The sequence below is a fragment of the Cryptotermes secundus genome, unplaced genomic scaffold, assembly GCF_002891405.2.
Source record: "Cryptotermes secundus unplaced genomic scaffold, Csec_1.0 scaffold320, whole genome shotgun sequence".
In the NCBI taxonomy this organism is placed as follows: Eukaryota; Metazoa; Arthropoda; class Insecta; order Blattodea; family Kalotermitidae; genus Cryptotermes; species Cryptotermes secundus.
In genome coordinates this window covers 2,352,332-2,364,556 of record NW_019731221.1, presented here as the reverse complement: position 1 = coordinate 2,364,556, position 12,225 = coordinate 2,352,332, and the positions used below count along the sequence as shown (strand labels likewise).

At 42.1% G+C, this 12,225-nt stretch overlaps 1 protein-coding gene across 4 annotated transcripts in view; it reads right to left on the bottom strand.

Annotated features, from left to right (window-relative positions):
- The window catches only part of LOC111866474 (zinc finger protein rotund), a 938,200-nt gene that overhangs the window by 13,518 nt on the left and 912,457 nt on the right, over positions 1–12,225 (bottom strand). The gene's annotated exons all lie outside the window — the stretch shown is intronic.

Sequence of the window (12,225 nt, the reverse complement as noted above, 5' to 3'; positions counted from 1 at the left end):
GTGATCAGCTCGTCGCAAGGCCTCTACCTGTAGACAAACACAGAAAAACGCACACAAACATCCATGCCCTGAGTGGGATTCGAACCCACGATCCCGGCTTCTGAGCGAGCGAAGACAGTACATGCCTTAGACCGCTCGGCTACCGTGACCGGCCACCTACCGCTTTACCCACCGGAAAAAGAACTCACGGTGAAAGACGCCGAATTCTGGGATAGTCTTAAAACAGGCCTCTACTACTTCCTTTCATATCACCACCACAGTCACCTTCACCACTCTACAAAGCTAGAGTTGGAATAGACTCGAGAAGTAATCCCACAATCAATAACAATTATGGATTCCAGGGCCCACCCCAAAGATACACCGTGACAGAGGAAGCAAAGGAGGACGCTATGCTGTTTCGAATATGTTTTAGGATTCGGTTCGACGCTTGAAATTCCGGGAATTTCAAAGATCATATCATAACAGTTATGAGCGTTTCCTGTTTATATGTATAACACGGAAGGGCGTTTTTTTTTTACGAATTAACCGTCGTTGCATCCAATTGTTTCAGATGTTATAAAATAGAGGGGACGTGAAAAAGCTCAGCCAATACAGAGACTGGGTTAAAGGTTGGGAAATCAGGGAATCAAATCTCGATTCCAGGCAGAGATGCAGACTTTTGCCTTCTCTGCAGTCACCAAGCCCACTTTGTGGTCAACCCAGCCTCGTGTCTAACGAGCATAGGGGGATCTTTCCCCTTGGAGCGTAAAGCGGAAGTGACGTAAAGGTGATCACTCATCTCCGTGCATTGCTGAGGTTAAAATGCATCCAGCCCCAAAAGTCTTCAAGGCGTAGTGCTTGATAAAGTACAGTGATTTTACCTCTGAAAACATGGCTGTAGGTGAAGTTGACCATATGGCTAATAACCAAGATATAAAGGCGTATAGGGGACGTAGAGTTTAAGACTTAACATACTCTAGTCTCCGGCAATAAATGTTAAGTGATGAATGGTCAGCTTCATTATCCGTCCGCTTTATCCCCATGGTCAGAAGCCCTCTAATAGCCCATTAAGACGCGGCGAAAGTAAAACAACGTCTGATTAGTACGTATGTAGCCACTTTAATGAGTTATGTTGAACAGAACCGAGAACAAATATTCTGAAGTGTAGTTTATATAGAGTATACAGATAGGGGGTGGGGGTAGATTACACTAAATATGAATGACACATTTCACTTAGTTAATTTCGACTTTCCAGGGCTCTGAACGAAACAGTTCACTCTCAGGAACCCTATTAGGGAAAAAGCGTATGTTTATGGTTTCATCGGACCCTGACTAAAAAGAGGAATATCAATTAGTATTAGTGCCATTAACCGGTCACGGTAGCCCAGCGGCCTAAGGCATGTACTGTCTTCGCTCGCTCGGAAGCCGGGATCGTGGGTTCGAATCCCACTCAAGGCATGGATGTTTAGTTTGTGTGTGTGTGTGCGTTTTTCTGTGTTTGTCTACAGGTAGAGGCGTTGCGACGAGCTGATCACCCGCCCAAGGAGTCCTACCGAATGTGTAAGATCTAGAAAAACCGAAGTGAACGGAGAAGGTCATGGAGGTAGGCCTAGGCCCACTTGGGGCTGTAGTGCCAAGGAAAAAAGAAATAGTGCCATTAATTAATTATTTTCGTGAAAGCTGTGAATACCACGCCACTGGAGATTAACAATTCTTCGTACACTCACTTCTTAATTTCCTGCAAAGTGTGTAATGTCATCAGTAATGGAGCTCGAAAATTCAAAACCCCTAATACAAAAGCCGAGCACTGTATGCACCCCTCAGCAACTTTCGTATGTCTTTATAAAGTTAAAAAGACAAAGTTCTCCCTGTGCTTAACTAATTAACCACTACACCACGAAGGCGTATGGGGAGTGGATGTATAGGTCCACGATTTCTTGACCTCGCCACTAGTTGAAGGTGACTGGTCAGCTTCACGCCCCTGCCACTTTACTCCGGGGAAACAGCCCTGGGTGCCCATTGCATAGGAGGTTGGGTGGGCCCCAGAGCCGGTCTGGACGACATGGAGAAGTGAAAATTCTTGACCCTACTGGGACTCGGACTCCGACCCTTCGGTCGGAGTTGTACAATGCAGATAAATTGTTTATTTACCAAAGCTCTCAGTAATGCAAAATTAATGTAGATGAGGTTAATATAAAATGAAACTGCGACGTTAGCTCTGTCAGACTTGATCTGAATGGTCTACTGATCATAAAGAGTTGGTAATACAATAGTAAAAAAGACAAGTACTTTAGGGAATTTGTATCTTGCGTACATCGACACATACAATAATTATAAAAGGAAGAAAGTTTACTGAATGACGCTGTCCCTAACTTAGACTATATAATAATCCAAACGTATACAGTTAGAGAAAATTTGTCTTCTCGTCTGCCGTCCAAAAACATAAAAATTAGAATATACAAAACTATAATTTTGTCTGTGGTTCTGTATGGGTGTGAAACTTGGTCTCTGACATTAAGGTAGGAACATAGACGGAGGGTGTTCGAGAACAGGGTGTTGAGAATATTTGAAACGAAGGGAGATGAAGTGACAGGAGGTTGGAGAAAACTGCATAATGAGGAGCTTCATAAATTGTACTCTTCTCCAAGTATAATTAGAATGATCAAGTCAAGGAGGATCAGATGGGTAGGACATGTAGCACGAATGGGGGAAGACGAGGAATGAATATAGGATATTGGTGGAAAAGCCAGAAGGAAGGAGACCGCTGGGAAAACCAAGGCGTAGGTGAGTGGACAATATTAAAATGGACCTTAGAGAGATAGGATGGGATGGTATGTGTTGGATTGATCTGCCTCAGGGTAGGGTCCAGTGAAGGGCTCTTGTGAACACTGTAATGAATCTTCGGGTTCCGTAAAATGCTGGGAAATTCTTGAGTAGCTGCAGATTTGGCTTCTAAAGAAGGGCTCAGCTCCAAAAGTAAGTAAGTAAGTAAGTAAGTAAGTTTACAGTTGGAGTTAATAAAAAATGTAACCAAGAGTTAGTTCTATCAACTGTGTTTCGGATGGTCTACTGATCACAAAATATATTTTTTGAGCGCCTGTATTTCACGTACGGCAACACAAAATAATATAAAAAGTAAAACCAAGCTTGGTTTCAATCTACGTTAAGACATTTCGACGGTTTCTTATACTTTGTGGTGTGCATTTTCAAAACCGCGAACAAAAGAATTTGGAACGTGAGGGGCCTGCATAAGCAGAGCTTCCAAAATACAATTCAAACAGACGGGTCATTGAACAGTCCATCACACGCATTGCTCGTAATGCAAATACGAATGAAGACGGAACAGAAAAGGAAAAAGATAAGTAAGAAAACAAAGAAAGAAAGGGTACTTATAAGACTCAGCTCTATGTTACAGATTTTCTACCCGCATCTCATGGAGCTGAGCCCTTCTGGAGGAGCCGCCAATTCTGCAGCTACTCAAGAATTTCCTAGTATTTTACGGAACCCGAAGGTTCATTACCGTGTTAACAACAGTCCTCCACTTGTCCCTATCCTGAGCCAGATCAATCCAATTCATACCATCCCACCCTGTCTCCCTAAGATCCATTTTAATATTGTTCACCCACCTACGTTTTGTTCTTCCCAGTGGTCTCTTTCCTTCTGGCTTTCCCAACAATATCCTATATGCATTCCTCTTCTCCACTATTCGTGCTACATGCCCTGCCCACCTCATCCTCCTTGACTTCATCATTCTAATTATGCTTGAAGAAGGCTACAAGTTATGAAGCTAACTGCATCTTAAACAATACAAAATTATATTAAGTTATTTCCTTACTAAATCCAGGCTGAAAGTTACTCGCCACGCACTCTGTTACCTGACTCATGACGAGCTGGCGAGCGTATTGTTTTGTCTTGCCCACAAGCATTACAAACGTATTTGTTAGAAGTATCTCTCTCAATTCTTCTGATTTGTCTACAAATGTTGGCGCAGCAAGAAACGAACCGAAATATGTACTCCATTTCTGAATATTCAGAGATTCCAAAGGCTCATTTTCCATTAAAAAAAAAGTAAATCTATCCCTGTAACAGGCCGTGAAGGCCCATAGGGTTGTGAGACGTTGAGGGTCCCACATTATCTAGACAATCGACTCAAAGATGGCGGTAAGGTTGTCAGCCTTACGCGCCGGCAGAGCTTTACTCCCCAGGAAAATTATTTATTTAATTCCTGGTACTTATTTCTGTTAGAGGCTGAGTGAACACCAGGGCCACAGTGCGGCTGGAAGGATTAGGTAATTCGAAAAAAATCAAATTACCTCATCGGGACTTGAACCCGCGATCTTCCGGCTTGTAGCATAGCCCCTCAGCCAACTACGCTACCGCTTGCCCCCATTTTCCATAATAAAAGGTAAAGTTGTCCCTGTGCTTAATTAATTAAACACTACGCCATGAAGACATACGGGAGAGTGGAGGTACAGCTCCACCATACTCGACCTCGGCACTAGCTGGAGGTGAGTGTTCAGTTCCGCGCACCGGCCTTTTTATTCTGGGGAAAGAGCCCCAGTATCCACTGGATAGGTAACTGGGTGGGCCCCAGAGCCGTTCTGGACTTTACGGAGAAGACAAGTTTGTTGCCCCTACCGGAAATCGAACCCCAACTGCCTAGCCCATAGCCCATTGCTTTATCGAATGAGCCATCCCGATTCTATTTTCGATAATAACGGATCGAAATTAACGATCAAATTAAAATCAAATTTTATTCAACAGGTACTTTTGAATACAGAATGAGTGTCTAGCTGCATATACAAATCTGCTCATTAAAGTATAACTAATTGTACGGAGAAGACTTGTCACAAGAAATTTATAGTTGCTCAGCTGGTCAATAAATTTCCTCTTTCTAGGATTAGGTGTACACACTAATCTATTCCGTCGAAATTTTACCACACAATTATTGTATGAATTTATTACTTACTCCCGGATGCAATATAAACGAAATTGCAACATCATGCATGAGTTTCACCAGAGCGCGTATGACAAATGACTGTCAAGCATTGTGCTGAGCTTCGATATCTGTTCGATAATCGATTGATAAAAATGAGAGATTCTTTGAACGATGTCAACATATTCTGCTCTAAATACGCTAATCTACACATAACAGAGACAAATTTTAAAATTAATTAAAATACAATTAAGCGAGTCACTCTCTCTGAAAATGCCTCGCTCTTACATATCTTCAATTCTAAAAGAAAAGTGAAACGTAACTGGAGTCTGTAAAGATTTTCACTGTCATCTTGTTTGTAATTTCGAGTTCAAAAACTGCATCATATGCTAAACACACACATAAGGACATTGTACGTCATGCTCACACTCCGTGATTTTAGTCCGCAAGCGAACTATACCGACCGAGCGACCGCCGCTTGTCGGCGGAGTTAGTGCCAAATTTTGCGGATAGAGAGTGTCGCGTGGTCAGTGCAACGGCCGTTCATTTCGATTATCTAGACCGCTATTTCCTTGAAATAGCTCCTCAATTATCATCACGAGGCTGGGTGGACTCCGTTCCAGACCCACTACTTCTCAGAGAAAATCTGCTAGCGCCGGGAACCGAACCCGGACCTCTTGATCTGTAGCCAGGAACGCTAACCGCTAGACCACAGAGGCTCTCCATGGAATTATGCTCGCTATAAAAAATATGAATTATATTCACATGTCGGAAAGAAGCGAACCAGTTTAAAGCTGCATAAAACCTGTGCGCACGCGCATGGGGATATAAGCTTCTTCTACTTTATGATATATGGAAATATCCATACATTAGCCTAACGATTGTTAGTCTTTCGTTATATATGTTAACAAGTAGTTACATATAAGAGCGGAATAAGGCATTAATCAAAGAGAGTGGAACACATGCTTGAGTCGGTATTGCAGTACCTACTCATAGATAGCAGCACTGCATAGTCCACATTATTATTCCATAAAGTTTAGTATCGCACTAAAAATTATAGCCGTGTTTCTAGAATTTTTCAAGCCTATAGCTCGAATATCAAATTAAATCGTGATTTCATATTATCCCTCAAGGTTTATGATGTAAAATGTATAAACGTGAATCGTAGTGAAAAAAAGAACAGGCTTACCGTTTAGCCAAGTGTGATGTTCATAGTCGTTAGAATTTCGCATTGAAATTTCACGAGGCTTCACTCCTCCGTTCCTTAACATAAATCTCATGTTCCTTATGACGCTTCAAAAGAATATAAACATTCGCTAGAAAGTTCAGGGATCTTAGAGCAGCGAGAAAAGTGTCTGGTTCCAACTTCCAATGGGCTGAGAGTGTACTCAGCTTCATAGTAAACCATTATTAGAGTTATGACGTGGTGGTTTTAGCGGTTGCCCACTGGCTTTAGATGATCAGAGGAAGGGGAATATATAATTTCCAAGTGGGAGGAGTCCACTGTCCAGCGACAAAAAATCGTTGTAAGTATTTCGTCAACCTGTAATAAATGTCTCATTAGCCTCTCTCCTTCTCTTACTGTCTCCTAGCTTTCCGTCACTGATTTTTCTCTCTCGAAGTTTTTTCGCCTTGTCGACCTGTTACTCAGTATACTTTTTACTTTTGAGGGAGGTAATTTTTGTACACTCTTGATCATTAGTGTCGTATCATTAAGTGTGCCTTTTCTCTCTTCTACGGATCAAGCTAGTGGAAATACAAACTTGATTTGTGAGCCAAAGCATGGCCTCCACCACCGGATAACTTTACTACAATGTCCCTGGGAATGTTCATCTTGGCTCATCAATATAAAACGGCAAAGTTGCCCCTGTGCTCAACTAAGCATCTACTCATAACGAAAGATGTGCAGAGGAATAGAGGTATAACTCCACGCATTCTTAACCGCGGCACTAGATGGAGGTGAGTTGCCAGCTTCACACCCTGGGATCACTTCATCTCCGAGAACAGAGCCATCAGTATCAACCGGACAGGATCCTCGGTGGTCCCAAGAGCAGGTCTGGAGGCCCTGAGGAGGCAAATCTCTTGCCCCGACAGGGACTCAAACCCCAAATCCTCGGTCATCCAACCCATAGCCCAATCTCCATATCGATTGAGCTATCCTGGCTTCTTTTGATTTCTTGGCCTGCTCTTATTGTACCTAGTCTTGCGGTCCTAACACGGCGCGCCATGGCGTTTTGAAATCGTTACATATTATTTTGGGCTTTTGTCATTTTCTGATTATAAATATGGGGCGCGCGGTAGCGTAGTTGGTTGAGACACTATGCTAGAAGCCGGAAGGTCGCGGGATCGAATCCCGATGAGATGGATTTTTTTCAACTCACGTAATCTTTCCAGCCGCAATAAGGCCCTGGGGTCGACTCAGCCTCTAACAGAGATGAGTACCAGGAATCTTCCTGGGGCTAAAGGGCGACCGGCGCGTAAGGCTGACAACCTTACTGCCATCTTTGAGCCGACTGTCTAGAAAATGTGGGACCCTCAACATCTCACAACCCTATGGACCTCCACGGCCTGTTACAGGGATAGCTTTACTTTACTTACTCATATATACATATCGGAAATTGATTCTACTCCGCCTTCTTTTGATTTTAAGTCAATATTCTGTCAGATTTTTGCATCAATTTTTATTTTAAGACAAACGGCTTCGGATATATGATATAAAATGGACAATATCAACAAAATATTGATATAGTTAATAATTTCGATTTCATGCACGTTTCTACACATTTAAAATAATTCACAAAATATAATAAGCTCTTGTTCAGCCCTGTTTTACCATCTAATCGACCGGTAATGTTGTTTATCTGTGAAACTTTAGCTGCCTCGATACTGAAACGTCAACAAATATATTTGATTGTTATTTTGTTCATTACGAGTTTCAGCGTTATCAGTTGCACGAATTTTCACATCTATTTATATTTGTTACATATTACTTTCCTTTAATAACAAATTTTTATTTACCTCGTAATACCTCGCTATTTACTACACACTGCCCCTGCCACAGTTTAAGCCGCTTTCTTAGGAGGGAGGCAAGGTTCTAATCCCAGACGCTTTCATACGACATTCGTGGAGGACCAAGTGATACGATGACACGTTCTTCTCCGAGTTTTTCGATTTCCCTTGCCGATCACCATTTTACAATTGCTTCATATCGCCGTCTCCTCAGTTGTGTAATGGCGCCATCTGGCAGTACTTTCGTTACCACATCCTCGGTCCTCCTCTGTGGTCTAGTGGTTAGAATTCCTGACTACATATCCAGATGTTCCGGGTTCGATTCTCGGCAGGACCAGATTTTCTGTGAAGTAGTGGGTCTGGAACGGGGTCCACTTAGCCTCATGAGGCTAACTGAGGAGCTACTTGATTGGAAAAATAGCGGCTCCGGTCTAGAAAACCGAGATTAACGGCAGTGGGGATCCGCTGCGCTGACTACGCGACACCCTCTATCCACAGAAGTTGGCACTAACTTCGCGGACAAGCGGCGGTTCCTCGGTCGGTATAGTTCGCTTGCGGACTAAAATCCACGGAGCATCGTCGGTCCTACGTGGAAGGGGGGCTTCATATCTCTGATCCGTCATTTCGTTGTGTAGAAAATACAGAGGTTAAGATTGCTGCTCCAAAAATAAGCCTAAATGTTTTTAAGCGATAACAATTAATAACCAATTCAAGGAACTGCATTTCACAGATCTGTGCTAAAATGTATACAAGTCGGGAGAATAATGACCTTTTAGGTCGCTTAACTCTCAAAGCTCAGACGCTCCTCGGCTTTGTTTACGTCCACTGATATATCTTGTAGCTATCTATTCATAAAAAAGTTCAGATGCGGCCTGGGATTCCTTGGCGCAGTCATTGAAAAGATAACGCAAAAAAATTTAAGGGGGGGGGTTGTGTATCAGCTGTTTTCAAGGGCAGAGGTTGACTAGCAAAAAATCTTTCGACTTCAAAAATCAGCTGTGCAGTTCCCTGGTCCCCCCCCGAACCCATTCTCGCTTACCCTTCTCATCAGATGTACAATGCCTAAACTCGTCTAGCCAACTTCTTGCCATGATATTACTCTGATCTTCGTTTTGCTACATCGGAAGTTTCTAAAGAAGCATTGTACTAAGGCACATTAATATGAACATCGGGAAGGAGAAGTGTAACGATACAGATGGTTGTTATGAACCTTGTTGGCGACTTACACGTGCCTATTCACCTAATGGCCCGTCAAATAATACAATTAGGAACATCAATATTACAGATCTCTAAAGCCACGAAACATGGACAATACCGAAGACAAATGTGATATCACAGTCGCTTTGAGGTTCATCAGACATATATCTGAATATACCATGATGATTACAAAAGCAACCTAAATATTGTGGATGAACTAGGCATTAAAAGATATGACCAGCACTAACTAAAATTTTGGCCAAAAAGAATACTGGACTTGCTACGGTAAAAGGACAAAGAGAAATACACTTTCCAAATTGAAACTGAAGTAAAGCTCGAAAGAAATAAGAGACCAAGGACGGCCGTTGATGAGACATTTGGTCAACTGAAGCGGCATCCATCAACAAACGGACAATGTCCTTGAAAGATGGACGAGGAAGATGATCATTGGGCCGCGCTATAGCTCAAGTGGTTAGTCGCTGGCTTCCCACCGCGGCGGCCCGGGTTCGATCCCGGGTCTGGTCCAGTGGGATTTGTGGTGGACAAAGTGGCGCTGGGGCAGGTTTTCTCCGAGTACTCGGTTTCCCTTGCCAATCTTCATTCCACCAATTGCTCCACAATCACCCTCACCTATCATCTGGGGCTGGTACAATAGGCCAGAAGTGGCCGCAGTACAAGGGACTTGGTCCCACCCCACTAGCATTAGAAAGAAAAAAGATGATCATTATTATAGAGACTACGTAATCAGTTCACGTACACCTCTGTACGAACATCGCGTCATATTGACACCTTTCAATTTCGAGTAAATTCTTAGAATATTCTTGGGGGGTAAAGGGCGGCCGGCGCGTAAGGCTGACAACCTTGCCGCCATTTATGAGCCGATTGTCTAGAAAATGTGGGAACCTCAACATCTCACAACCCTATGGGCCTCCACTGCCTGTTACAGGGATAGCTTTACTTACTTTAAATCAATACAGGTTCTTAAAATGTCATATAATCTACTGGCGGGCATCTGAAGTGTAGGCAAATTGCACTGCAGTAACCTCTTGCTGAAATGTAAATTAATACGGAGAAGAACGGAAATAATTTGATGCAATGAGGATACATGATAAATAATATATATGCTATAAACATGTTAATATGACGAAAGGAATGAAAAACTACAGGAGCTTGTACGTGTACCTCAGAATTGTACAGTTCGCCATGCGAACAGCGAAGGCTGTATGAAGGTAAAGCTATCCCTGTAACAGGCCGCGAAGGCCCATAGGGTTGTGAGACGTCGAGGCTCCCACATTTTCTCTAGACAATCGGCTCACAGATGGCAGTGAGTTTGTCAGCCTTACGAGCCGGCCGCCCTTTACCCCCAGGAAGATTCCTGGTACTCATTTCTGTTAGAGGCTGAGTCAGTCCCACGGCCACAGTGCGGCTGGAAGGATTGGGTCAACTGAAAAATCTAATAACCTCATCGGAAATGGAACCCGCGACTTTCCGGCTAGTAGCATAGTACCTCAACCAACTAAGCTACCGGGTGCCCCGAAGGTTTTATAATACTTGTTAATTTTCAAGAAAGGGTATCTTGAAACACATACTTCCAGTTCATGAACAACATATAAAAACACGCGCAGATTAACGTGAATGTAACAGTATTAACTTGGGTTCGAATCTCGGTTTGATTGCCGGTTATGTTAACTCATACATTCTGTGTCTCCCCTTAATCTTTGAAAGGGAATAGAACGAATCTAATGGACGAATGGTTAGACTGCTGCTCTGTATTCTAGACATCCTCGGTTCGATTCTTGCCCTGAAGACCCACTATTCTTACTGGAGTTTTAGCAGTTTTCTTCAGTTCCCCAGGCAAATGGTATAGGCAACCGCCGTTCATATCTTAAACTCACATAATGTAAGTTACGCAGTTGAAAAACGTCGTTAAATCATCCAAGATTAAACACCGGCGAGTCCGATTGCCTCTAAACATGTCCTCGCCATGGTCATTTCATATATCCAGTTGAAGCAGCATCGTTAAATAAACATCGAATCAGTGAATTTATAGTAATACATATTCTAACAGGAACCAAGCAGTGATCTGCATAATTTTAAAGATGCTGATGTAACGTGTTACATATTCCCTTCTTATCCCTAAGCCTTTCATTCTGTAGGTCACGTGAATTTTTTGTTGCACGTAGACAAGGTCATTCGAATAACTTATATGCCACAATGATGAAGTGCTTGTCCAGAAACTACGTTTTCACTTTCATTCTCTTTTTCTCTCTTCACACATTCACATACAAATAAAGACACAAAGGATACAAAAGAGCGGAGTTGGGAACTGGATTATTAATATTGTGGATAGAAATAAATCTTGTTAAATAATAGACGGAAGCAGTTTGGATTCTAAACAGCGATTTGTCACTGGGAATCATTAGTTTAGGAGAGTATTTATCATAATCACGAGCCGGCTCCTTGAGTGAAATTGCCCCTTCATCGTAGATCTTGAAATACATCCATTTTTATTGTTTTTAAGTTATAAAATTGATGTTATTGTATTAAATGCATTGGTCAGATTCCGTCTTAACCCTCCGAATACCAAAAACTGAATACCTCGTTTAGAAACATAATCCAGTTCACACTTTAAATGTTGACTTAACTTCCGTCTTTGAAACATCTCCTTCTCATTATCTCTCGGGAAAATATTTGGGTTTTCCGACAGAAGGCGTCGACAATTAACACAGATATATTAAAAAGAAAATTTACTTTTATCGTTAAAAATACTTAAGTAAAATTCAGTATGGATTTTCCAGTATGTCTAATGAGCTTTATTGTGTAAATATATGTATATTGTTTATGTGCTACTTTCATTGTGTGCGGAAATATTCAGAAACTGAGGCAGAAACTAATAAAATTTCAATGTGCTTATTTATGAAAATTTGGGATTATTTCATGAATATATCTGATGACCCGAGAGTCGTCTGCCTTTGAAAAATATCCCGTATCTCATCATTTAATTAATTTCAATAGTTTCATTCTGCGGTGCCCAGGTGTTCCATAGTCAGATGCTGAAGAAATTCCAGCTCAGTTTGAATTCTACGTAGAATTTCTAGCGTTCT